Raw genomic sequence first — 27,648 nt, 5'->3', positions numbered from 1 at the left:
TGATTTTGTTCTTAAAAGACAATACTTTAAAATGAGTAGACATGATCTTCATGTTAAATTGCCAATAAATTAATCATTTTTTTTTGTCTTCAGTCATTTGACTGGTTTGATGCAGCTCTCCAAAATTCCCTATTTGTGCTAGTCGTTTAATTTCGGTATACCCCCTACATCCTACATCCCTAACAATTTGTTTTACATATTCCAAATGTTGCCTACCTGCATAATCTTTCCCATCTACATGTCCCTCATATATTAAAGCAACTATTCCAGGGTGCCTTAATATATGGCCTATAAGTCTGTCTCTTCTTTTAATTATATTTTTCCAAATGCTTCTTTCATCATCAGTTTGCCACAATACCTCTTGATTTGTCACTTTATCCACCCGTCTGATTTTTAACATTCTACTATAGCACCGCATTTCAAAAGCTTCTAATCTTTTCTTCTCAGTTACTGCGATCGTCCAAGTTTCACTTCCATATAAAGCTACACTCCAAACACACTTTCAAAAATAATTTCCTGATGTTTAAATTAATTTTTTATGTAAACAAATTATATTTTTGGTTGAAAGTTCGTTTCACCTGTGCTATTCGGCGTTTTATATCGCTCCTGCTTCGTCCATCTTTAGTAATTTTAATTCCCAAATAACAAAATTCTTCCACCTCCATAATGTTTTCTCTTCTTATTTTTATATTCAGTGGTCCATCTAAGTTATTTCTGCTGCATTTCATTACTTTCATTTTCTTCTTGTTTATTTTCGTGCAGTAATTCTTGCGAAGGACTTCAACCACGGTCACTGTTTCTTCTAAATCTTTTTTACTCTCAGCAAGAATTACATATCATCAGCAAATATCTTTATCTTTTCACCTTGCACTGTTACTTTGGACCTAAATTGTTCTTTAACATCATTAACTGCTTTTTTCTATGTTAAGATTAAAAAGTAATGGGGATAGGGAACATCCTTGTCAGACTCCTTTTTTTATTATGGCTTCTTTCTTATGCTCTTTGATTATTACTGTTGTAGTTTGGTTCCTGCAAATGTTAGTAATTATTTTTCTATCTCTGTACGTGAACCCTACATTTTTTAAGATGCTGAAAATTTTATTCCAGTCTACGTTCTCAAATGCCTTTTCTAAGTCCATGAATGCCAAGTATGTCGGTTTGTTTTTGTTGGTTTGTTTTTCTTTAATCTTCCTCTAGTATTAATCTGAGCACTAAAATTGCTTCCCTTGTCTCTATACTCTTCGTAAAACCTAATTGGTCTTCTCCTAACACGTCTTCCACTCTCCTCTCAATTCTTCTGTGCAGACTTCTAGTTCAGATTTTTTATGCGCGAGTAATTAAGCTAATTGTTCTGGAGTCTTCACATTTATCTGCTCCTACTTTCTTTGGTATCATGCCAATAATACTCTTTTTGAAGTCTGATGGAACTTCCCCTTTTTCATAAATATTACACACCAGTTTGTAAAATCTATCTTATCATTTCCTCACCTACACTGTGCAGGTATCCCGTCTATCCCAGGAACCTTTCTCCCATTCTCTATTAAATTCAGATCTCAGTAGTGTATCTACCTTTTCATACTCTTCGACCTCCTCTTCTTCTTCTATAACACCAGTTTCTAATTCATTTCCTCTGTGTAACTCTTCAATATATTCCACCCACCTATCAACCTCTTCTTTCATATTATAAATCCCTGTACCATCTTTGTTTAACACATTATTAGGTTTTAATTTATGACCATAAAATTCTCCTTAACTTTCCTGTATACTTCGTCTTCTTTACCAATGATCATCTCTCTTTCCACTTCTGAACACTTTTCTTTAATCCACTCTTCTTTTGCTAATTTGCTCTTCCTGTTTATAGTATTTCTTAATTGTCGAAAGTTCCTTTTACCTTATTCATAAGTAGTATTCTTATGCTTTCTATGTTGATCCATCAGCTGCAATATATCCTCTGATATCCAAGGCTTTCTAACAGTTCTCTTTGTTCCATCTAAGTTCGCTTCTGCTGATTTAAGAATCTTCTTTTTAACATTCTTCCATTCTTTTTCTATATTTTCTATCTTATCTTTTTTACTCAGACCTCTTGCGATGTCCTTCTCAAAAACCTTCTTTACCTCCACTTCCTCAAGCTTCTCTAAATTCCACTGATTCATCTGACACCTTTTCAGGTTTTAAACTCCAATCTACATTTCAATATAACTAAATTATGGATGCTATCAATGTCTGCTCCACGGTAAGCTTTGTAGTCGACGAGTTGATTTCTAAATCTTTGTTTAACCATGAAACTTTGCATACTATCTGATACTTTGCATTATCACCAGGCGTTTTCCACGTGTATATTGTTCTATTATAATTTTTAAAATGGGTGTTGGCAATTACTAAATCATACTTCATGCAAAACTCAATGAATGGTCCCCTCTTTCATTCCTTTTGCTCAGCCTGTATTCACCCACAATATTTCCTTCCTTGCCTTTTTCAGTGCTTGCATTCCAATCTCCAACCGTTATTAAATTTTCATCCCCTTTTATGTGTTTAATTTCTTTGTACATACACTCTACCTCATCATCATCATCATCATCATGGGTACTTGTAGGCACACAGATGTTAACAATCGTTATCGGCTTAGGTTTTGATTTATTTTATCCTTATTACTATGATTCTATTGCTAAACATTTTGAAATATTCTACTCTCTTCTCTATCTTCTTGTTCGTTATGAAACCTACTCCTGCCTGCCCTTTATTTGAAGCTGAGTTAATTACTCTAAAATCACCTGACCAACTCTTCCCACTGAACCTCGCTAATTCCTACTACATCTACATTTAACCTATCCATTTACCTCTTTAAACTTTCTAACCTACCAACCTTTTTTAGACTTCTAACATTGCACTCTCTGACTCGTAGAATGTTATTTTTTAATTTTCTGGTGACCCCTTCCTTAGCAGTCCTCACCCGGAGATCCAAACAAGGGACTAATTTACCTCCAGAATATTTTACCAATGAAGATGCCTCCATCTTTTTACATGAAAATGCAGAGAGCTACATTTTCTTATAAAAAAATAAAAAAAATAAAAACAGCTGTAGTTTTCCATTACTTTCAGCTACACAGTACTCAGAAGATTGAGCGATGTTGATATGGCTGTTTAAGTCTTCCTGACCTATGCCCTTACCGACTATTGAAAGAGCTGCTGTCCTTTTTCAGGAATTAATAATTAGAAAACTTATATGTAAGATCTTCCTTCCATTTATTTACATAAAATGATGATAAGCGTAATTCTTTTAAAAGCGTTTATTATTAAATTTTATAAATATGGTATTATTTTTTGTACTAAATATATAGATTGTCTCAATGACCTATTTTGATTTAGCTGTTAACAAAACAGCCCGTTTATTGAAAAGTTTCAAAGTAAGGTTGATTAACGCTATTTGAATTTCGTGCAACCTTAAGAATGAATACGAATGCATTTTAACAAGTATAATATTTAAGTTGTAAAATTAAGAAAAGTTATATAATTTTTGCAAAGAGTATTGCTTTCGGAAAAAAGTAATATTTACTGATACTGTTCAATAGAAATTTACATCATAATTTAGTCATCTCAATGAGCAACTGTTGTTTGTTATTTCGACTAATTCATAAAACGCTGTTGTATCATTTTGTATTTATCAAGAAAGGAAATTGATATGAAATTTGCATGTAGTGTGTTATAAAATATATTTGTACAGGGATAAATGGTAAAATTGATTCAAACAGTTGGCAAACATTATATCGCTGAGTTAGTGTTGCCTAGTTTCCATTTTGGGATTGGTTCGTGTAAGTTGTGTGTTGTAGGATGTGTGGATTTTTTCTGTGAATGATTTTTTTTTAAATTTAATTTTAATGTGATTTTGTGTTTCCAAATGATTATTTATTAAGGATTATTAAATATTTATTATGTAAGTAATGTTAATGTTGTAATTAACTTGTATTAATTATAATTTAGATTGAAATTTATTTTTCTAAGAATTGAGATAGAAGGCCATTCATAAGGTTGTTAATTTGATCCAGAGTGTATGATTCATTTACGTGAATGAGTAGAATTTATTTTTATAAAATTCTTTTTTAGCAGTAGTATATTAAAAACATATAATTATTTTTATGTTGCTTGAAATTTGTGTACGTTTTTATTTATCGTAATTCAATTAAATTCGGCACTTAATTAGAGCACTGTTCTTGTTTACAAATGTGTGATCTCAGAGCACCTTTTTGTTTACACTTAGCTATTTCTATTATATACTAAAATAAATCGATTATATTGCTTATTAATTGGTAATTATATATTGTTTTTAGGGTGAAGTAATTCTAATAATAATGATGTTTTTAGATAGTATTTTTAATGATCAATTTTTTTTATCATTTTATGTTTTAATTATAATGTCATTATCTGAATGCAGATTCTCTTTGTTATTTCTATTCTTTTAGAATTGTCTCCCCCTTCATTAACTCTAATACTATTCCAATCACCCGACTATTTTATTGAATTTGCCTATACCGGTTTTATTTATAAAAAAATCTCATTCCAATTTTGTTAATAAAATTCCATACATTCTTATGTTTAGTTATACAAAATATTTTTATTGATTTTTGTTATTTAATTAAATTAAAATGACTTGCTATGTTCTAATGTGAAGATGTACCATGTACTTTCAGAATAAAAGCCAAAATTTAAGTATAGAAATCATTATAACTTAAATATGTAACACATTACATAAAAATTTATTGTGGGAGTTTGTTTTTATATCAAAATTTAATTATATTTCAGTTTTGTAGTGTACTTTTGTTTTAATATAAAAGAAGATATTGATAAAGGTTTTTATGGTATAGATCCTTGTTCCATCTTATATTGTATTATTATGATAATGATATTGAAATTTTTATTATTAATGTGTCAGTAGATAATTGTCCTGCCTTTATGGAAACAAACTGTCCTTTTATGAAAATATTATATGCCTGAAATCTGCTATAGAGTTATTTATTGTTCATTATCTAAAGAATCCAGATTATTTATTATTATTTTTCAGTTTGTAATTGTATACTTCGTTTTAATTATAATAGAAATTTTATTTCCGATTTCATTAGATAATAATCGTTTACCTGATTTTGTTAACCGTTTATAAGTTTTTTTTTGTATGTAGCTACTTTCTGCTGTAGATAGCTTAGAAAATCTTTTATTACATTAGTTATATTAAATAACATTTTTAAACTTTAAAACAACAACAAACAGCCAAAATAATTATTCAGAAAATTTTCATTTAACTTTGTGATTTTACTCATTGACTGGTGCTGGTATTTTTTAACGCTGGCGTCATCTGATATTTTTTAATTAGACACACATATGTTAAGAATGTAATTTGAATTTTGCCTTCATTCAGTACATTATTGTTTATGTTTCAAAACGTTCTTTAAAATGTGATCCATTTTTATATATGTGGGAAGAATATCAAAATTTTTATTTTTTAATAAATAAATGTTTTATTCTGGTCAGTGTATAATAATACATTATGTCAACATGAGATAAATTATAAGATAAAAAAAAATTTGCTTAAACTTCATAATAATTACTTACTCATAATAATTACCTAGTTCCTTTGGTTTTTTGACCCACCGGGTTGCTCTAGTGTGAACGCATCTTCCCAAATCAACTGATTTGGAAGTTGAGAGTTCCAACGTTCATTCCTAGTAAAGGCAGTTACTTTTATACGGATTTGAATACTAGATCATGGATACCGATGTTCTTTGGTGATTGGGTTTCAATTAACAAGAGATTGTACAAGACTACACTTCATTTACATATCATTCATATCATTCTCATTCATCTTCTGAAGTAATACCTGAATGGTAATTCCTGGAGGCTAAACAGGTAAAAGAAAGAAAAAAGTTCCTTTGGTTTGGTAAAGGTGGATATTGTTATTTCAAGAGTAAGTGACTATTCTTTTTATAAAAAATTGGACATTCATAAATTGTATATAAGAATGGATTAATATATTTAATTTAATAAATATAGATCTACACAATTACACTTAGTACCCCTGACAATATAATTTGACAGCCTGATTATTTTAAAAACTCATTTTGACTTGTAGGAGTTCTAAGAGAAGTACAATGTAACAGCTTTATCCATATCTAAAGTTAGATCGTTATAACCTCAGTCCAGAAGAATTTTTTGATTACTTTTTTCCAATTATTGCAAATCTATAAAATTTATCATTCTTTAGTAGGTAAAAATGTCCAAAAAATATCTTGTGTACACATTTCTGAAAAAAAAACATCTCCCATTGGAGATATGTGGTTTTGTTTTATGACAACTTAAATAAATTTTGCTCTAATTATTGGCTATTTACAAGAGAGAATTCATTATATTTAGGACATTTAAAATAACAATAATTTGAGACTGTTTTAGAGTTGCACTAATAGATTGTCAAAGTATAAAATTACAAATATTAAAATATTGCAACATGAAACTTATTAACAATAAATGGTACAATTGAAAACAGTTTCTTTTCTCTTGTAGATGCAAAAATACTTTACATGATGAACACCTGATTCTTGCACTGTTAGAGCCACATCCAGGTAGTCTACATCTGTTTTTTGTTGCAGGGGTAGTGAATTCTAGCATATGATCATTATTCCTTGTTCTAAGCGCATCAGCAGGATGAGGAACTGAGGCCGTGTGGTGCTGCTGTTTTGGTTCCTTGTCAAGTTCTTCCCCCTGTTGTACAAATCATGAGCTGCATGAATTAAATAAAATATTCTTCACTGTTCTCTGTATACTGAAGGTAGTCAAGAACTTTAGAGCCGCCTGATCCCTCCGATATTCAATCCACAAAGCTGTAGTAGACAGATCGGTCATATGAAATATTAATTTCACAGTCCACTTTCTAGTTCTAACTCTAATTCTGTACATGCTAATAACTTTGTCAAGAAAGTCAACGCCTCCCGTTTGTTGTATGACTTCACCATTGTCAGTCAATTAAACATTTGGAGTCTTTTTTGACCATCAGCGGCTGAAAAAGACATGCTATGAAATAAAAGTGTTTGTTAAGTTATACGGTTAGCTTGTTCCTTGTTCATCTATGAACAGTATCAGACAATTTACTTGCAGTAATACAGGTGACACAAAAAAACGAGAACTTTTGAACTCCCTCTTTTCACCTTCCAAACTATTGTCGGTTTTGTAAAATGTTTTTATGCAAAAGCACACCGTTAACCTTTTCACTCCTCCATGATGACTGAGGCAAGGTTACCTCTTCGTAAAGCAATGCTGCGAACTGTACGTGGCAGCCGCTACACGTTTCAAAAGTTCCCATTTTTTTTGTCGCCTTATATGTCACAAACAGTAATTCTGTTTTTTTAAATAAAATTAACTATCGGTAATTAAAATTCATATAAAATTATTGTAGTTATATACGATTGTGTAAATCAGTAGTAAACTTTATATGACTTTTTTAATTTTTACTTTTACTATTTGCGAAAGAAAACTAACTTGTACTTTTACCGTTGAATAAATGACCTTGTCCCCTGTTCACAATGAATTCACGAAACCTCAAACTAGTGCACCGTTGAACTTTCATCTCAAAATTAATTATACTTATGACATATCCTGCAATCATACATACATTCATTCTAAATCCTATCGTGTATGCACTGCTACCAGTGGATTCTCAGGAGTATTTATACATCCAAGCCTAAGCGGTTGGCCTGATATAAAACCAAAGCCCTTGTATGGTAAAGTGTAATAGTTTAAAAACGACACCTACTGTTATTATTTTTCTAGAATTATTTTAATTTTGAACTTTCACTATTTTAAAGATTCTTTCCATTTTAGCTTTTTGATTTTTCTCTTTTTTTATTTATTTTTCTTTTTATGTTCTTTCTGTTTGGTTACTTATAATATTCTTACATGAGAAAAAAGAAAGATTTTCTTGCCCGCTTAACTATGAAAATAGCTGTATAATTAAATTTTTTTTGTATCTGTTTATCTTGTGAAATCACACACAGTTGTTTGTATGAAAGCAACAAAAGTTGCTTGCTTGCAGTTATTTGCAAGCAGTAAACCGCTTAGTTACTGTCGTTTGCTTACTTTTTGAATAACCTGTGGTCTTAAATTGCCACAGGTTATTCGTGTCGATAAAGAAAACGCAGTCGGTTTTAAATTTCAATAATAGGGATAATTTACTTTGAGTCTTATGGAATGTGATTTAGAGGACTCAAATTATTATTAAATGAAAAATTATGCTGTAAATACTGTAAACATCCTTTAAGCTTTACTGTTTGGCCAATAGTAGTGTCATAGAAATAAATTTACATTTAAAATACCATATTTAAAGTTCACTGAAATAAAGGTATGATTCATTCATACGGTATAATGATTCATTAGTTGTAAATGAACATTAATTAGTATGTATACATATATATATATAGACACACCCACACCTATTCCAGTGTATACATAAAGGTAATTGTCAATCAGCTGTTTTAAAATCATTATTATTATTAATTGTTTATTAAAGAGAGTTTGTATCTTTACTTTTATAGTAACTTGTGGTCTTGAAGTGTACCACAGGTTATTCAAAAAATTGATGACACCGCATGACTTCCTTGTACGCCTATTAAATTACATATACACATTTTTTTGAGATGAGAAGTACATAAAATTTTATGTCATTTATAACTTCTCATTTTTTTTTTTATTGTTATTATTGAATTATTATTTATTGATATTTTTTTTACAATCGGACGTTAATAATTATTAATAAATAAATATAATTAAATTAAAAAAAAGGAGGGGAAGTCGGATTTGAATCGATGTGCCTTCTGCTAAGATCCAAATATTTCATTAATTACAATTTTATTTGGTTATAACTCTGGAACCGATGAAAATAAGAACCGCTGCTCTCAAGAGGGCTTCTTATTATTATGTAATGTTATTGAACAAAACTTAAAAAAAGAGTTCTGTAATGTCCCTTTGTCCGACGGGGTAGAAAATCAGGCTTTGCTGTGATATATATATATATATATATATATATAGCCAAATTTCAACGTTTTTTGTTAACAAGTTTTCAAGATAGGAAGCAAAAACTGCTTAAAAATAACGTTGAATATCCAGCCACCATTAAATCCGTTGGACTTAAAAAAGTTTGTAATTGTAAATAACACAGACTTTCCATCGTACTAAAGTTCAATTTTCTACAACCCCTCCTTGTTTTCTAATTTTTAACAAAATTTAATGCCAACAATAATATATGTAGAAAACATATACACATGTACATATATATACGAGGTGTGTGAGAAAAGTAATGAGACTGACTTTTTACTTACCGTAGTTTTTATTTTATTCAAACAACAATATTATCCCCTTCAAAGTAGTTGTCTTGGGCAGCTATACGCCGGCGGAGTCGTTCCCGCTCCTGGTAGCAGCGCTGGAAGGCTTCAACCGGTAGGGCATTTAACCGCTCGGTCACGGTCTTTTGAATGTTCCCCAGAGTTCCAAAATGACCTCCTTTTAAGACACGTTTCAATTTCGGTTAAAGGAAAAAGTCAGAAGGACTCAAATCAGGTGAATAGGGGGGTTAAGGAACCGTAGAAATGCGTTTTGAAGTCAAAAATTTTCTGATGGAAATGGCCGTTTGACACGGGACATTGTCACGATGAAGCATCCACTTAACTGCAATGTCTGGTCTCACGCGAATCACTCTTTTCCTGAGCCTTTCAAGGACACCTTTCTAAAACACTTGGTTGACAGTTTGTCCTGGAGGAACAAATTCTTTATGTACGATATACCTACTGTCAAAAAAGCAAATCGGCACGGTATTGATCTTTGATTTGCTCATTCGACATTTTTTCGGTCGAGGAGATGACTGAGTGTGCCGCTCTTCGCTTTTCCGCTTTGTTTCAGGATCGTACTGAAATATCCAGGATTCATCACCTGCGATCACACGATTGAAGAATTCTTGGTCGTTGTCGATGCTCTCAAGAAGATCAACGTTTCTTCGATCGTCCTTCTGTTCCGTCGTGAGGTTTTTCGGCACCGATTTCGCACAAACCTTTCGCGTGTCCAAATCGTCTGTCAAAATTTGATATACGGTGAAAGCGTTTTAATTTAACCGTTCACCCATCATCCTTATTGTTAAACGACGGTCCGATCTCACAAGAACCCTCATACGCTCACCGTTTTCGTCAGATTTTGAAGTCGAAAATATCTCTGAGTGAAGTTGATCTTTAACGTGTTTTCGGCCTTCCAAAAATGATTTGTGCCGGCGGAAAACTTTCGCTCTTGATAAGCAATGTTCCCCGTAGGCCTGTTTCAACTTTTCAAAGGTCACACTCGCGGATTCCCCATTTTCGTAACGCACAACAAAAACACAACTTGACCGATGGCGCTGTCAAAAATAATGAGTTGGCTGAAAGGAGTTGAAACTCGTACCGAACATGTGGAAGGGATGAACAAACCGGTCTAGCACAGACCGGTAGACACAGCGTTGCCAGATCGCTCGCAGTGTTACCGATCTCATTACTTTTCTCATACACCTCGTATATACGTCCATATATACATATGTAGAAAACGTTTGGGCCGTTTTTGAGGAATTTATTTTGAGCCTGTTTCGCTGATATTAATCAGAATACAGAGACATACAGATTTCTTAGTACGTACGTATTTATCTTCTGAAAATATCTATATAACTTTCTCAGCCTTTCACCCGTAGGTCCTGGGTTCGAATCCCGGTCAGGCGTGTCATTTTTCACACGCGCCACAAAGCATTCATCTCATCCTCTTCGGAAAAAATTGCTTTTTCTGCGGACCCGGAAGTTAAAAAAAAAACACAAAAAAAGTGTTGGTAGTTTGAAATTTGTGAAGTCCCTGAACGCAAAATTTTCGACCGATCTCTATACTTTACCTTTATAAATATTCTGCTACAGCTGCAATAGAAGTGTAGCGGGAAAGTAAAAATATATGTGTAACTTTAGAAGCCGTTATTATTTATACAGCCCGTTTGGGAAGTTGCATTTCTCCGGAATTATGGAAATGTAATGACAAACTTTGTTAATTATTTCATATAAACGGATATTACAATAACCGGAATAGTGGATATAAAGTGTTGAAAATGACCTCCTCTAACATCAGTACAACAAACTCTTTAAAAAGGTGATGTCCTGGGCTGTCTCGTACTTACGCTGTTATTGCGGTTTTTAGTTCGTCAATCGTGCGGTGGTCTGTTGCGATACGCTGCTTGTTTCGTTGCCTTCCAAAGAAAGTAATCTGGGAGAATCAGATCGGGCGATCGTGCAGGTCACAAACCCCTCGAAATGATTCGTTCACGAAGACGTTTCGTAAAACAATCGTTGACCTATTAGCTTTGTGCGTCGAGGCACCGTCTTGTTGGAACCGTCCGTGATTGATTTTCTCTGATTGATGTAAACCGATTAATGAAGTTTGTTGAAACAGTAAAGTGACGATCACTATTAAATGTATTTTCAAAAAATATTGGACCCGCAAGACGCTTTCTACTCGCACCGACCCAGACTCGCAATTTTCGCTCTGTATAAAGAATTCTTTGGGGACTAGTTGTCGACCATGGTCTTGAGTTTTGTGAATTAATATAACCTCCCGGCTGAAACCGCGCTTCATTCGTAAAATACCGTAATGTCGAGGATATTTACGGAATTTTGATCGATAAAACGTTTAAAGCGTCGACAATAATTTAGTTGTTTTTTTGCAAGATCTGTAGGTTTCACTTCTTGAACGCACACTACTTTGTACGGTAAACGTTTCAGTTCTTTTCTTACTACAGCTTTACGTCCGGTAACAAGTCCGATATTCTGCTGCCGTGCAAACTTACCCGTTGACTTTGATTGACTTTCGGTCGTAGCATCTGAAATATCAAGCGGGTTCTGTTCGTTTAGTTTAGTCGGTCATCCGCTTCGATTAGCGTTTTCAAGCAGAGCCTGATGCCCGAAGCGTTTTTCCAACTGCATTCCGGCGAGGAACAGGAGTGTTTGGAAACTTTTCAGAAAGCTTGCGCTTCACTAAAAAATACTTGTCACCTTCGCGAAAGACGTGTTCGACGAGAAAAATGCGTTCCTCTACCGAAAGAACCGTTACGTTTACGCAACTGTTGTTCCGATTAACGAAATAACTAAACAGCTGAAGTCCGGTTTATTACTAAGTAACGCCCGACGAAAGAACATAATGCATCGCGTAATTCTCAAACGTATTGCACAGCTACTTTCCTAACGCAAGTATAAAGTGCAATGTAATTTAGCGGATGACTTTATTGTGAAAAAAAATTGAATTATACCGATAAAAATCGTTTATCATATATGTGTAAAATGTAGTTTTTTACGTGAAAATAGAAAAAAGAAACAAGATTTTTAAAGTTTTCAGAAAATTAGAATTTAGAAAGTTACGAGTACCACAGATAACAGACCGTGGTAAAAATTTTACGTTCTAACGTTTTCATCTAATCCTTATTTGTCCCTGCTAAATAGTATTTCGAATAAACAATTTTTAAAGTCCCTGACTTTTTTTTTACGTTAGGAATCTTACGGGCGTTATGGAATAAAATTGTTATCGTTACTGAAACTAAGGTTCACCTATAACGATTTGAAATCGGAATAAAATTCTGTACGGCGTGATGACGTAAATTTATTTAAATTAGTTCGTTACTTTATGAATTAATTAGCTGTAGGGCGTGCCTACGCCACGCATCCGCAGCTAGACCTTCCGGGCGGGTTCCCTGGCGGGCGGCGTCTCGAAATGGGGTTATTAGATGTCAAAAATTGATTACCTCTTGTGTAAAATTTTTTTTTTTTTTTTTTGAATGATGAAAATTGATATAACGAAAGTTAAATTAGAAATTTATACTAACGAACGGGGATTTTCCGTTAGCGATCGATACATTCCGATGCCTAGTTTTTGGTCGTAGTTCATTATTTTATGAAGGAAAACAATCTTACAAATAAATAAAAAATATGTAAAAAAAAAAATTTTAACATTACTGAAATTAAACGCGTTAAAAGATAAAAAATAATTTTAGGACGGTATCTCAGCACGGATTTGACAAGCTTTGATGAATGGCCTAAAGAGTGGGGTGCCGCCGGTACCCCGGTCTTTAAGCCATTCATCACGCGTATGAACAAATTGGCAAAAACATCGAATTGTTAATTTTAAGCTATGACTTTCACATAGTCTTACATGTCATCATCAAAGATACCGTCCTAAAATTAATTTTCAATTTTAGTGCGTTTAATTTAATAGTGGTGTTTTAAGAAACTTTTTTACATTTTTTTCTCTACCATTTAGTGCATTTAATGTAAGAGTGGTTTTAAAAAAATGTAAATATTTTTTATTCTTCATAATTTTATACTTAACAGCTAATGCTAGCGCACAGGTTTGAGCGTATTTAGCGAAAGATCGTATCGGTACGTTTTATGGTGAGCGAGTGCAATCGAAACATATTGTTAGCGTTTTATTGAAAAAGAAAAACAATTTGTTTTTTATATATAAAATGAAGTTTATTAAATCAAATTTATTCCGTTTTGATGGATCATTTTTTGCCAAACTGAAGCAATTTTGTCTTTTCTGGACGATAAACTATAATAGGTGATTTTCACAGGTCTCTGTTGAAGCCTGCTCTTTACTGTTCTAAAATAAGTGGTTGTAGCCTGACGGTGCAAGATTAGGATTATACGGTGGACGCATCAAAACTTCTCGCCAAGCTCTTTCAATTTTTGACGGATCACTAAAAAAATGTGTCGGGGCCTGGCGTTCTCATTCCGACTGATCATCCTGACACTCCCTATAGGAGAACCACTCGCCTTGTGATGTTCGCCAAACCACCTCCCTCCGTTCCTCGCCCTAATGGGCTTTACCGAAAGTCGTCTTTTAGAACCCCTACCCTTAAACTTGATAACAATACATCCCAACCTCGGAGGGGAAGACCTTGTGACGTTACCGGTCGCCACACCACCCTCTCCGTTCTGAACCCTGAGGGGCTTTATCGGAGGTCGTCTTTAGACCCTCTAACCGATTACATCTCTGCCTCGGCAGACATTTGCATCGGTAAAATATAAATCAAATTTTGTCTTCACGTAGGCCTCAAACGGGCATCTTTACATCCAGCCTATCATAATCGAGGGAATCATGATAGGCTGGATGTTAGTTAGTGCGAGGGACACTAACTAACCGAGACGGTGGAAGTGCGGACTCCGCGACTAGTCTAATTTTGACAACACCGTTCGTGACTGCGAACGTCTCACAAAACGAACTAGTTCAAATCAGTGCTACGTCATAGCAATCAAAACCGTGTTTTACGAGACATAGAAATTCAGACCTACACCCGATAAGTCGACCAAATTAGGTCAAAACAAGGGGTACGTAACCTTATTCCGGTCCAATCGTGGAGTCTCGCGCGGCATTACCCGGTCACAATCAGGGATCCCTATCGGTCGCACGGGCTACCGTACCCCCGGCCGCCCCCGCCAACGGGAGCCCCAAATCGAATCGCAAACAATACCAATATAACCGTGGCACGACGCCGATGCGCCTACCTCCGTAACACAACACGATCATCTTTTTGGCTCTGTCAAGATGCCACCGATACAAATGCCTCGGCAGACATTTCCATCGGTGTATTTACACAAAATGCTACCGCCTTAAACCAGTACTACGTATAACTTACAAGTCTCAAATATCAAATTAATAGATTCGCGGAAGCGCGATCCCCGCGCCGTCCTGTAACACTGAAAAAAAAACTAGGTTTATCTAACTTCAGTTAACACTACCCGCTAACATTACTTGATTCAGTCTTTAAACTCCAAAAATACTATTCTCATACCGACTAAACAAATGTTGATCGCAATAATTCGATTTACTCAGCCGGCATTATGTTCCATTCCTTTTCGGTTTTCCAGTCGACTCGCAGATCAAAACCGCGATTGATCCTCATAAGTTCTCTAGCTACTTTGTTACGTTCAGCTTCGTGCCTGGAGCAGACATATAAGACATAACACATATCAATGGCCCTACACTCCGGACACAAGGCAACCTATCTCGAAAAGCACCGTGTTCAGAAAAAACTGTAATATGCCGATCGGGGAAATCCACCATAATTTTCCTACCGATCCCTTCTGATAGTTTTATCTCGATCGTTGGCAGCTCGTTATTGACAGATGAAGTTAGAATCAGTCGTTTAACCGAATGGCCGTTTTCATTCGTTTTCAAGACGCGATAAATTTCAAATAAATAAACTAATGTAACCATAACCTCTCCAAAAGTACTCGGTGATCGGTTATTTTTCAAAATCACACAAGCGGTGCCAGATTTGAGTAATATTACCGGGGTTATGCGATCCTAAAGCCATCTAACGGAATGTACGAACAAACATTCCCCGACCGATATAAATATATATATTTTTTTATTTTCCCGTCCTGATAGAGCTATAGCTCTAGAAGGGGAAGTATTACGATCGGTCGATTTGAGCATATGCGGTTTTCACCGGATGTTCACGTTTTGACACCTAAGGAACCCAGAAAACCGGATGGAAATTTTCTGGATGTTAATATATGTATGTGTGTTCGGTGTCGGGCTCTAAATCACATATCCGGAAATACTGGACCGATTTTGACCAAACTTGGTCAGATTACGTCTATATATGGGGTATTGATGTCATTAAATTTTCAACTTAAAAAATCAAAGGGGATGAGGCTTTAGAGCAAGGTCACCCTCAGAATCTCAAGATTTCTGCTAATTAAGGTCACCCTTAGCATCTCAAAATTTCACCTAATTAAGGTCATATTTTTCTTAGGGACATTTGTTATTAACGATTAAAAAATAACAAATTTCAAAAAAATTGTGAAAATCGCACCCTTATCCCCAAAGATGGTTCTAAACTGCTGTAGTTTTTATGTTGTGACGTCACAGGTGAGCGTTAGAATTTAATAAATCGATAATATCTAAAGCGTAAAAACGCTCTACGGTCCGGTGGTTAGTATATTCGCCCGGTCGAATCGGTACCTGGTGCTTAAACAACAGTCTAACCGTCTATCTGTTGCATGTTAATTTTAGTTATATTGAAGACCCATTTTCTCAGGAACTATTAATGTTAGTCTTCAGATGTTTTTCTGGATATCTGGTATTCTAAGTAGATTAGATGCATCTACAATTATAATTATAAACCACTTTCCTAATGAAATATACAAGGGTAAGTCAATTAGTATCCGCAGTTTAGTTAACATTTTATTGCGATACAAATAGGAAACTTACATGTACATCATTTTTCAACATCGTCCCCTTGTGTTTTAACGCACTTGGTCCATCGTCGCACAAGCTTCCTGATGCCCTCATAAAAGAAGGTTTACGGTCGAGCTGCGAGCCAGGAATGCACCGCCTCTTTCACCGTTTCGTCCGAGGTAAATCGACGGCCCCTTAATGCCTCTTTAAGTGGACCAAAAAAGCGTTAGTCAGAAGGGGCAAGATCAGGACTATACGGAGGACCAGCCGTTACTTCAAAGTCGAGTTTCAGCAGTGCGGGCAGCAGTATGTGGTCGGGCATTGTCTTGCAACACAACACCTTTCGACAGCAGTCCTCGGCGTTTGCTTCGAATCGCAGGCTTCAGCTCGGCGGTAAGCATCTCACCCTAACGCGCACTGTCTATTGTCGTGCCCCTTTCCTCATAGTGTACAAGTACCGGGTCTTGTGAGTACTAAAAAACTGTAAGGGTCAATTTTCCTGCGGACAATTGGTTCTTGAACCTTTTTTTGCAGGGCGAATTTGGACGTTTCGATTCCATACTCTGCCGTTTACTCTCCGGTTCGTAATGATGAATCCGTGTTTCGTCACCGGTGATGATTCCGTCTAAGATGTCCCCGTTCGTTGTCATAGCGATCCAAATGTTTTTGGCAGATATTCATGCGCGTTTGTTTATGCGACTGTGCGAGTTGTTTTTGGACCGACCGTCTTGCACAGACTTTATGAAACCCAAGTCTGTTGCGATGATTTGTAGGCAGAACCGTGACTAATTTGCAGACGATGTGCCGCTTCATCGATAGTTACTCGTCCGTCTAAGAAGACCGTGTCGCGTGCACGCTCAATGTTTTCCTCATTTGTGGCGGTAAACGGTCGTCCGGCTCTTTCGTCGTGCGTATCACTTGGGCGACCGTTTTTTAATTTTTCAATCCGTTCGTAGACGCTCCGTCGCGGCAAAAACTTGTTCCCGTACTGTACCGAAAGTCTTCGATGAATTTCGACCCCTGATACACCTTCCGATCGCAAAAAACGGATCGGTGAACGTCGCTCTTCTTTGGCGCAAACAGAAAACGGGGGCGCAGCCACGGTTAACGGCAAGGCAGCGATAACGGAACTAACCTAGCAGCATCAAACCAGCGTAAACCTGGCACAGACAACAATTAAACCACGCATGCGTCGTCTGCGCAATACGAAAGCACTACCAACATAAACAAAAATATAACTAAATTGCGGATAATAATTGATTTACCCTCGTAAATTAATAATTATAGTAATAATTTTTTCCCCGTTTTTTGGGAATTGTTATTTTTTAACGAAAAATTGTCACACATTTTCATAATTCTAGACGTAATGAAAGATATATACATATAGAATAATAGCAAACAAATTCAAGTTGGTATTTGCAGCGGTTCATAAGTTCTCTAAGAATAGTTTTTACTGGTAAATTTGCCAGTTTTTAAATGGCAAATTTGCGAAACAGCTGTAACGCAATTTAAAAAAAAAAAATAAAAAAAGATTTATTTGTTTGCATACAGTTATGAATATTATATGAAATGACTCGGAAAATATATGAAAAAACTGACAAGAAATTCCAAAAAAGCTATTTTTTTTGCCTCCTTACCGCTTACGAATGGCGTTAAGCCTCGCGGCTACACCAGTCTGCAGATCGTACGAGTAAATATGTTCTGTGTAAGTTGTGAAATTACATTAGTTTAGTTATTGCCGACCGTCACTACTAGTACTGTCACGCCCGCGCGAATTAAATAAGTATGCGCGCGCTCGCTTTAGTTAGAATCATTGAATTTAATAAACGAAAAATTGTCATGATGTTTAATGACATCTTCCAGTAAAAAAAGGTTACAGAAGGATGTATATACGTAGGTAAATTGTGCTCTTTATTGCTTGATATCTCCAGAGTGGTTGGATCGGTTTGGATAAAAATGAGAGTATGTATTCCAATCGGTCAGAAATTGCCACTAAATGTTTTGTAGACTAGTTCAAAATGTGTTATTCGTCGATTGCATTCTGTACTTTCAATAAACTCTTTAAAGTAATGAACGTTCTCAGTTTTGAGCGTCTATTCATCTTATTCGTAAATAAAAATGTACTTCTCATTCATTTACAGTCTAAATATTTTATAAAAAATAATGAAGTCGATTTTTCAAAAACGTTTTTTGCAAATATCGTTACGTTTTAATCGTTAACAAATGGTCTAAGAAAAATACGATCTTAATTAGGGAAAATCTAAAAATACCTTGCTCTACAGCCTCACCCCTTTGACCTTTTAAGTTGAAAATTCATTGGCTTCAACGCCCCGTGTATAGAAGTAATCCGACCGAGTTTGGTCAAAATCGGTCCGGTAGTTCTGGATATATTAGTTGATTCAGAGGCGGACGCCGAACGCACTCCCATACATTTCATTCCGATTTTTTTCTATTCCTTTGTCGTGAAAACGTCAAGATCTGGTGAAAACCGCGTATGCCGAAATCGGACCGATTACAGTACTTTTCCTTTTAGGGCTATAATGCTAGACGGGAATGTAAAAACTGAAAATTTTTGAGAAAAATCCTAAAGTAAATAGTAATACAACGAAACCGAGAAAATATCTGATTCCATCAGAAAAAGAAGAGCCGCCAGATTGTTCGGCCACCATACGAGAATAAACGATAACGGGTTCACAAAATCGATCTTCAGTTACGCTTACGACGAAAAGAAACGGAAATTGTGTATCTCGGCGGTTACAAAAAAAAGTCCGAAAAATAGTTTAAAATAGAAAAACTTTCAGAAATCGGTATACGAGTTTCAAGAGAAAAAGAAATGGAAAAAAACAAGGCGAGAGGATGAAGAACTAGCGAAAGAAAGCGAAACGGAGCTTCACGTGGTCGTCAGTCGGGGCAAAAAAAAGTACATTTTCAGAATCGTTAGTGTTACTGATTTGTTTATAATATTAAGTCGACTTGAGATTAGTTTTTATATCTTAAAAACGCACCTCGATGAATGTTTTAAATGCAATTTGAATATGATTCGCGTACTTATATATATCGTATAAATCTTCTTATTTATTAATCGGCGAGTTGCTAACCGGTTTACTATATAGTTGAAGCGTATGGTTGTAAACGTACGTCTGTGTACGCCCATTTGTTTTTTTGCGTAGGTGTTTGTAGATGAATATTGTTGTTTTTAGGTACAGGTACCGAGTTAGTTTTATTTCAATTATTATTATTATTATTTACATCGGGTGTGTCGGTATTAAATAAGTCTTCTGAACGCGTAGTCCAAACTGTTATATCGAGTTTTTTACTTTAGACTTTGAAAGAGACCCGATAAAGACTTGTTCACCCACACGCTTCCTGTATTATGGTTTTTGTATTACACAAACACACACGCGCGCTCGCGTTCACCTTTTGTTGCATTCTTCAAAGTACGTCCTGTTCTCGTAGCTGCCTACATTAAACGTCGGTTGTCGGTTCATATCGCAGCTGTTGCGATATCGACTTGTTTTGTATCGTGTGTTTTACCGTGATATTTCGCTACCGTTCGTTATTATTAATTCCTATGAAATATAATATTACATTTTACGTCTATTTCGATTCAGAATTTAATCGCTTTTTCATTATTTTTTTAATAATATTCACTTAGATTACACAGCAGAAGTATTTTTGTGTAACTCGACCCAAATTTTTTTTTCGGCGGACGAGAAATTGTTTTATGCTTTCATTCATTTTTTTTTTTTTTAAATAAGTTACCTGTGGTTAATCAACTAATTTAAAATAATATTACACGATTTTAATGACATAATATTATTCGGTCGATCGATTAGTTTTTAAATAATAATAAAAAAATTAATAAAAATCCTGCATGTCCCGTTTAAAGTGTCAAAATAATGGGCTCAAATAATTTTTACTTTTCCGTCTAGATACCGCTACCGCTAGAGCAGAGCTAAAGCTCTAGAAGGGAAAATATTGTAATCGGTCCGATTTGGGGATGTCCGTGTTCCACCCGATCTTTACGTTTTCAATCCTAAGGAACCCGACAAAAAAAATATAAAAATAAGTAAAATATTATAAAATATAAAATAAATTGAATTTTTCCAGAGTTAATGTTCGTATGTAGGCGTGCGCATTTGTTGTCGTCCTCTAAATCACCTTATATCTCCTGAACTACCGGACCGATTTTGACCGAACGTGGTCAGATTACTTCTATATACGCAGCATTGATGCCGTTAAATTTCCTTCTTTAAAGAACAAGGGGGTGAGGCTGTAGAGCAAGATCATCCTCAGTATCTCAAGATTCATTCTAATTAAAGTCATATTTTTCTTATTTGTTAACGATTAAAAAGTAACAATATTTGCAAAAAAAAAAACTTTTGTAAAATCGCACCCTCACCGTAAAAATTCCGTTGTAGTCGTCCGTTATGTTGTGACGTCACAGGGGAGCGGTAGAATTTAACGAGTGAATAATATTTAAAGTGTAAAAAAGTAACTCGGTCGATCGGGTACGTGGTGCGTTAAGCCTCGCGGTTACACCGGTCTGCCGACCGTACAAGCGAGATTTGTTGTATGTAAGGTGTGAAATTACATTAGTCTAATTAGTGCCGACCGTCGCCGCTAGTACCCGCCGCATCCGCGCGAATTAAATACGGTATGCGCGCGGGCTTTAGTTGAAATCATTGAATTAAACAAAAGAAAAAATATTTCATTTAAATAAAACGATAAATATTTTTAATTCACCTGTGTGTGTAAGCCGTGCGTCAGAAATAACCCGCTGTTCGTAGGACTTTGGTGGAACGCGGCTTTAGCCTTGTTGTCAGCTGTGTTGTGACCTTTTAAATCTAGTTGTAACTTTTCGTAGCTAAATCATATCAAATTGTTCGCTAAATCAGTTTTCTATGACATTTTCAACGATTATTACTGTTTCTTTGCATTTGTAGTGTTGTTTTTTTTTACTTTTTATACACACACACACACACACACACACACACAAACACACATTCAGAGGGTATAATATATTCATCTATATATATATATATATATATATATATATATATATGTACACACATATAGATGATTATTCAACCTGCACTTTGTATGTTCCGGATGATCGTAAATTATTCAGCGTATATTAGGTGTTAATAAAAAAATAAAAATCTGATGCGGACGCTACACGACTTCCTTGTACGCCTATTAAATTACAAATACACTTTTTTTTAATGAAAACAAAACTTTATTTCCTTAATAACTTCTCATATTTTGTCTTTTTTTTATTGTTATTGAATTATTATTTATCGTAAAACTTTTTTTTTACAATCAGAGGTTAATAATTAATAAATCAATATATTTAAGTTTTAAAAAAAAAAAAGATGAAGGCCTGTAACTCTAGAACCGATGAAAATGAGTACCGCTTCTGATATATCGTTGAAAAGCTCTCGATGAGGGATTATTACTGCAGATAAGAAAAGTCCAAAATCCAAAGCGTTAGGATTTTGGACACTTTCGGTCCAGGCGATTGCAATCAAAAGGGAAGGTGCACAACTAGATATTACAACTGTCCCAAATCCAAAATTTCACCGTCCTACGGCTAAACGATTTTGAGTTATGCGAGGTACATGGTACGTATAGACGTTACCCCGAAACTAGTCGAAATGAATTCAGGGGTGGAATGGATCAACGAAATATCCAAGTTGAAATCTGAAAACGAAAATTTTTCGTGATTACAGTAATTCCTTTACTTTTTAGAAGGAAGTAAAAATTTCTGAAGGACATTTTTATGTATGTAAACTGTTTTTTTTTTCTTTGCTTGATATCTTCTTACTGGATTGTATGTTGCATTGATGACATAATTTTTATCGTATGGGTAAAGGTGACAGGATATCGGGATCTTATGGGTCCCGTATCTCAAAATTTTACTTAACGGCTAAGTAAATTAAAAAAAAAAAAATAATTTAACGTTTCTTAGGTGCTGTGCTGCTTTCTGATCGTATTTTATTGAAAGCCTCATTAAGGGGGTGGGGGCAAAAATCCTTTGTTTTTTCTGTTTTTCTAAATTCATAGTCGCATCTTGCACATATTAAATGATTTCCGTGCATTTGTTTGTCGCGTCGGTTATGTATTTGGGGATTTCATTCTAGAATATTAAATTTTTGTTTTTTTTATTTCGATTATCGATTTCTTTGATATCTTCAGACTGGATTAACCGATTTATATGATATGTTTGTGCGATTACTTCTGAATACGGGTCGTAGATGTTTGATTTTGGTTTGATCGGTCGAAGGATTGGAAATGTACTAAGCGGTCGCTACAGGTCCAATATTTTATAAATTCTATTAAGAGTAGAATATATTTTTTACGTAGTTATTTACTTTCATACTTACGCGCTTTAATATTTCGCGTAGTTTTCTTCGCGAGTTGTTTTCGACAAGTCTGTCGAGGGCGAGTCCTCGGTATGAATTTTAATCGATCGATTAGAGTAGAATATTAACAAATTGGTTAATTTTGTACACCGCAGTCTGATAAAAAAAAAAATTGTCTTAATTTAACGGAATTGAAAATTTATTTTAATTTTTAACATGTCGATAGATTTTTACTGCATTTTTACGAAATTACTGCATAAATAATTCCATTATGAATATCCTGAATGCAGAATAGTAGTTGCATTATCGTTAATTTCTTTTAACCGGATGTTGTTTGAACATAGATATCATTTTTTATTTATAAGTAGATTCAAAATATATATATATATATATGCGTTTTTGTTTGTGTGTATATATAAACTCGTAAAAGTTGAGATTACTATATACTTTTTCCGGTCGTTATATTGTATTACATTAGGAAAGACTAGGCTTTATTGGATGAATACGAGGTGCGGCTATTAAATAACGAGACTAATACCGCTACAGAAGAACTGCGCATGCGCCAAATTCGTACTACCGACAACTGTATAGCGTGAAGCCACCTCTTACGATTGTTACCACTTCACTTTTTGTAGGCAATTTAGTCTGGCCGCGGCCTTTGTTTGAATATTATCCTTTTTTTTGTTTTGCCGAAAAAATGATGAGCGTTTTATTAGAGCAAAGAAGTGTCGCGAAATTTCATACGACACTTGGAAAAAACACTATTAAAACTTATATTTTATTAAAAAAGAAAAAAAAAGTATATGGAAATGAATTTTTAATACGTGCGCGGGTTTTTGAGTGATTTAAGCGTTTCCAAGTTGGCTGAGAAGACGCTGAAGATGATGTTCGCCCGAGTCTTGGTTTTTCGATATTCATGGGATCGGGTTCCTGAAGGTTAAACTAATAATGGACATTGCTACCTTGAGGTCCTTGCTCAACTCCTTGAAAAAATAAGACAAAATCGACCCGAAATGTGGAAGAACAAGTCACGGGTTGTTCATCAGGACAACGTACCGGCTCGTAGTGCGTTGTCTGTCAAGACATTTCTAGCCGAGTATAACATCCCGATGTCAGACCATCCGCGTAACTTTTATCTGTTCCCCAAGGTGAAATCTGGATTAAAAGGAACAAGATTTCAGATCGTTGAAGCTGTGAAAGAAAACACGGCACGCGTCATGAAAGAGCTCACAGAAGAAGACTTCCAGCACCGTTTCGAACGATGGAAAATTCGCATGGAACGTTGTAAGGATAGAGGAGGGGTGTGTATATCGAAGGGGATAATAACTAAATATGTATAAATTTAAAATGAAATATTTCACAGCGTTAGTCTCGTTATTTAATACACATCTTGTGTCTCACCTTTAGGTCGGCCTTTGTGTACAGCAGTCGGATAGAAAATAAAAAGTTCCTCAGAGAGTTTTACGGGCATAACTGGTCCTGTCAAATCTAAAACGCCGATTAGCCTGTAACTTAAAAAGATTCACGTAGAATTTAATCGAAGTTCAGCAAAAAAGAACTTGGGAAAATGCCAAAGAATCAAAAGGGACGGCTGATAAAGGAATGATGTATTCATCGAACGAATACGAAACTAGACAAAAACCTCCTAAAATCTTTTCAATTTGGACTTTATCGAGTCGATAATTGCAAGAGAGATCGGATATCTTTACCGACAACCAAAACATCGCATTATTATTAACGGGTTTGCTTTGATTTGCTCAATAATATTTAGTTGTAATCTTTTTAGACCTCTTAAAAGTACGTGAAATAGCGAAATGATGAATATTATCGGAATTATGCAAACTGAACTATAGCGATATACCGACTGAATCCCTACCGGTTAGTTTAACCAGTAGGTTAACCGTCTGTGTTAACAAGTTCTGTACCTAAAAATGCGGTTTGCACGTTCTCTTCTGTTTTGTTTTACACATCAAAAACCGTTTAAACCGGGATCAGTAGTTTAGTTTACAGATTACCTGTTTATTAATGCGAATAATTGTAGCGTATTTTTCAGTAAATGTTATATCGAGACGGATTAAAATGCAATATTTTACCTACGAGGAGCGGTTGAAATGTATTGCACAGTCGCTTATAAAAAAGAGGTGGACAAATGAAACAAATATTCTTTAAAGGTAAATTTTGTTTTCTATAAAATTTACCCTCCTCTATGAATCAGGAGACCTTACCGTTGGTGAGGGGGCTTGAGTGCTCAGGGATACAGAGTAGCTGGACCGAAGGTGCAACCATATCGGAGAGGTATCTGTTGAGAGCCAGACTAAGGAATGTTACCTGAAAGAGGGCAGCAGCTCTTTCAGTAGTTGTTAGGGGCGTGAGTCAGGACGACTTAAACGGCCGTATCAACATCACTCAGTCCTCTGAGTACTGCGCAGCTGAAAGCAATGGAAAACTACAGCTGCTTTTTTTCCAAGAAAATGTGGCTCTGCATTTTCACATAACAATAATGGAGGCGCCTTCCTTGGTAAAATATTCCGGAGGTAAAATAGTCCCCCGTTCGGATCTCCGGGTGGGGACTACTAAGGAAGGGGTCACCAGAAAATTAAAAAATAACATTCTACGAGTCGGAGCGTGGAATGTTAGAAGCTTAAAAAAGGTTGGTAGGCTAGAAAATTTAAAAAGGGAAATGGATAGGGTGAATGTGGATATAGCAGCAATTAGTGAGGTTCGGTGGGAAGAGGAAGGCGACTTTTGGTCAGGTGATTTTAGAGTAATTAACTCAGCGTCAAATAATGGGCAGGCTGGAGTAGGTTTCGTGATGAACAAGAAGATAGGGAGGAGAGTGGAGTATTTCAAAACGCATAGCGATAGAATCATTGTAATAAGGATAAAATCAAAACCTAAACCGACAACGATAGTTAACGTTTATATGCCTACAAGCGCCCATGATGATGATGAGGTAGAGTGTGTATACGAAGAGATTGATGAAGCAATTAAACACGTAAAAGGAGATGAAAATTTAATAATAGTTGGAGATTGGAATGCAAGCATTGGAAAAGGCAAGGAAGGAAATATAGTGGGTGAATACGGGCTGGGCAAAAGGAATGAAAGAGGGGACCGACTTATAGAGTTTTGCACGAAGTATAATTTAGTAATTGCCAACACCCAATTTAAAAATCGTAATAGAAGAATATACACTTGGAAAAAGCCAGGCGATACTGCAAGGTATCAGATAGATTATATCATGGTTAAGCAAAGATTTAGAAATCAACTCGTTGACTGCAAAACTTACCCTGGAGCAGACATTGAAAGCGACCATAATTTGGTGATAATGAAATGTAGATTGGGGTTTAAAAACCTGAAGAAAAGGTGTCAGATGAATCGGTGGAATTTAGAGAAGCTTTAGGAAGAGGAGGTAAAGAAGATTTTTGAGGAGGACATCGCAAGAGGTCTGAGTAAAAAAGATAAGGTAGAAAATGTAGAAGAAGAATGGGAGAATGTTAAAAAGGAAATTCTTAAATCAGCAGAAGCAAACTTAGGCGGAATAAAGAGAACCGGTAGAAAACCTTGGGTTTCAGACGATATATTGCAGCTGATGGATGAACGTAGAAAATATAAGAATGCTAGTGATGAAGAAAGTAAAAGGAACTATCGGCAATTAAGAAATGCTATAAACAGGAAGTGCAAACTGGTGAAAGAAGAGTGGATTAAAGAAAAGTGTTCAGAAGTGGAAAGAGAAATGAACATTGGTAAAATAGACGGAGCATACAGGAAAGTTAAGGAAAATTTTGGGGTACATAAATTAAAATGTAATAATGTGTTAAACAAAGATGGTACACCAATATATAATACGAAAGGTAAAGTCGATAGATGGGTGGAATATATTGAAGAGTTATACGGAGGAAATGAATTAGAAAATGGTGTTATAGAGAAAGAAGAGGAAGTTGAGGAGGATGAAATGGGAGAAACAATACTGAGATCTGAATTTAAGAGAGCATTAAAAGATTTAAATGGCAGAAAGGCTCCTGGAATAGACGGAATACCTGTAGAATTACTGCGCAGTGCAGGTGAGGAAGCGATTGATAGATTATACAAACTGGTGTGTAATATTTATGAAAATGGGGAATTTCCATCAGACTTCAAAAAAAGTGTTATAGTTATGATACCAAAGAAAGCAGGGGCAGATAAATGTGAAGAATACAGAACAATTAGTTTAACTAGTCACGCATCAAAAATCTTAACTAGAATTTTATACAGAAGAATTGAGAGAAGAGTGGAAGAAGTGTTAGGAGAAGACCAATTTGGTTTCAGGAAAAGTATAGGGACAAGGGAACCAATTTTAGGCCTCAGATTAATAGTAGAAGGAAGATTAAAGAAAAACAAACCAACATACTTGGCATTTATAGACCTAGAAAAGGCTTTCGATAACGTAGACTGGAATAAAATGTTCAGCATTTTAAAAAAATTAGGGTTCAAATACAGAGATAGAAGAACAATTGCTAACATGTACAGGAACCAAACAGCAACAATAACAATTGAAGAACATAAGAAAGAAGCCGTAATAAGAAAGGGAGTCCGACAAGGATGTTCCCTATCTCCGTTACTCTTTAATCTTTACATGGAACTAGCAGTTAATGATGTTAAAGAACAATTTAGATTCGGAGTAACAGTACAAGGTGAAAAGATAAAGATGCTACGGTTTGCTGATGATATAGTAATTCTAGCCGAGAGTAAAAAGGATTTAGAAGAAACAATGAACGGCATAGATGAAGTCCTACGCAAAAACTATCGCATGAAAATAAACAAGAACAAAACAAAAGTAATGAAATGTAGTAGAAATAACAAAGATGGACCACTGAATGTGAAAATAGGAGGAGAAAAGATTACGGAGGTAGAAGAATTTTGTTATTTGGGAAGTAAAATTACTAAAGATGGACGAAGCAGGAGCGATATAAAATGCCGAATAGCACAAGCTAAACGAGCCTTCAGTAAGAAATATAATTTGTTTACATCAAAAATGAATTTA

General features: G+C 35.1%; 1 protein-coding gene across 2 annotated transcripts in view; it reads left to right on the top strand.

Annotated features, from left to right (window-relative positions):
• The first annotated feature begins 3,518 nt into the window (after positions 1 to 3,518).
• The window catches only part of LOC142333729 (integrin beta-PS-like), a 120,721-nt gene continuing 96,591 nt past the window's right edge, over positions 3,519 to 27,648 (top strand). For both annotated transcript variants that reach the window (XM_075381175.1, XM_075381176.1), the window contains exon 1: positions 3,519 to 3,931. The gene's annotated coding sequence lies outside the window, so the exon portion shown is untranslated. The remainder of the gene's footprint in view (positions 3,932 to 27,648) is intronic.

The sequence above is a fragment of the Lycorma delicatula genome, chromosome 13 (assembly GCF_047948215.1).
Source record: "Lycorma delicatula isolate Av1 chromosome 13, ASM4794821v1, whole genome shotgun sequence".
Classification (NCBI taxonomy): domain Eukaryota; kingdom Metazoa; phylum Arthropoda; class Insecta; order Hemiptera; family Fulgoridae; genus Lycorma; species Lycorma delicatula.
Note: the sequence above shows the minus strand (reverse complement) of the source record. Positions and strands in the feature narration are given on the sequence as shown.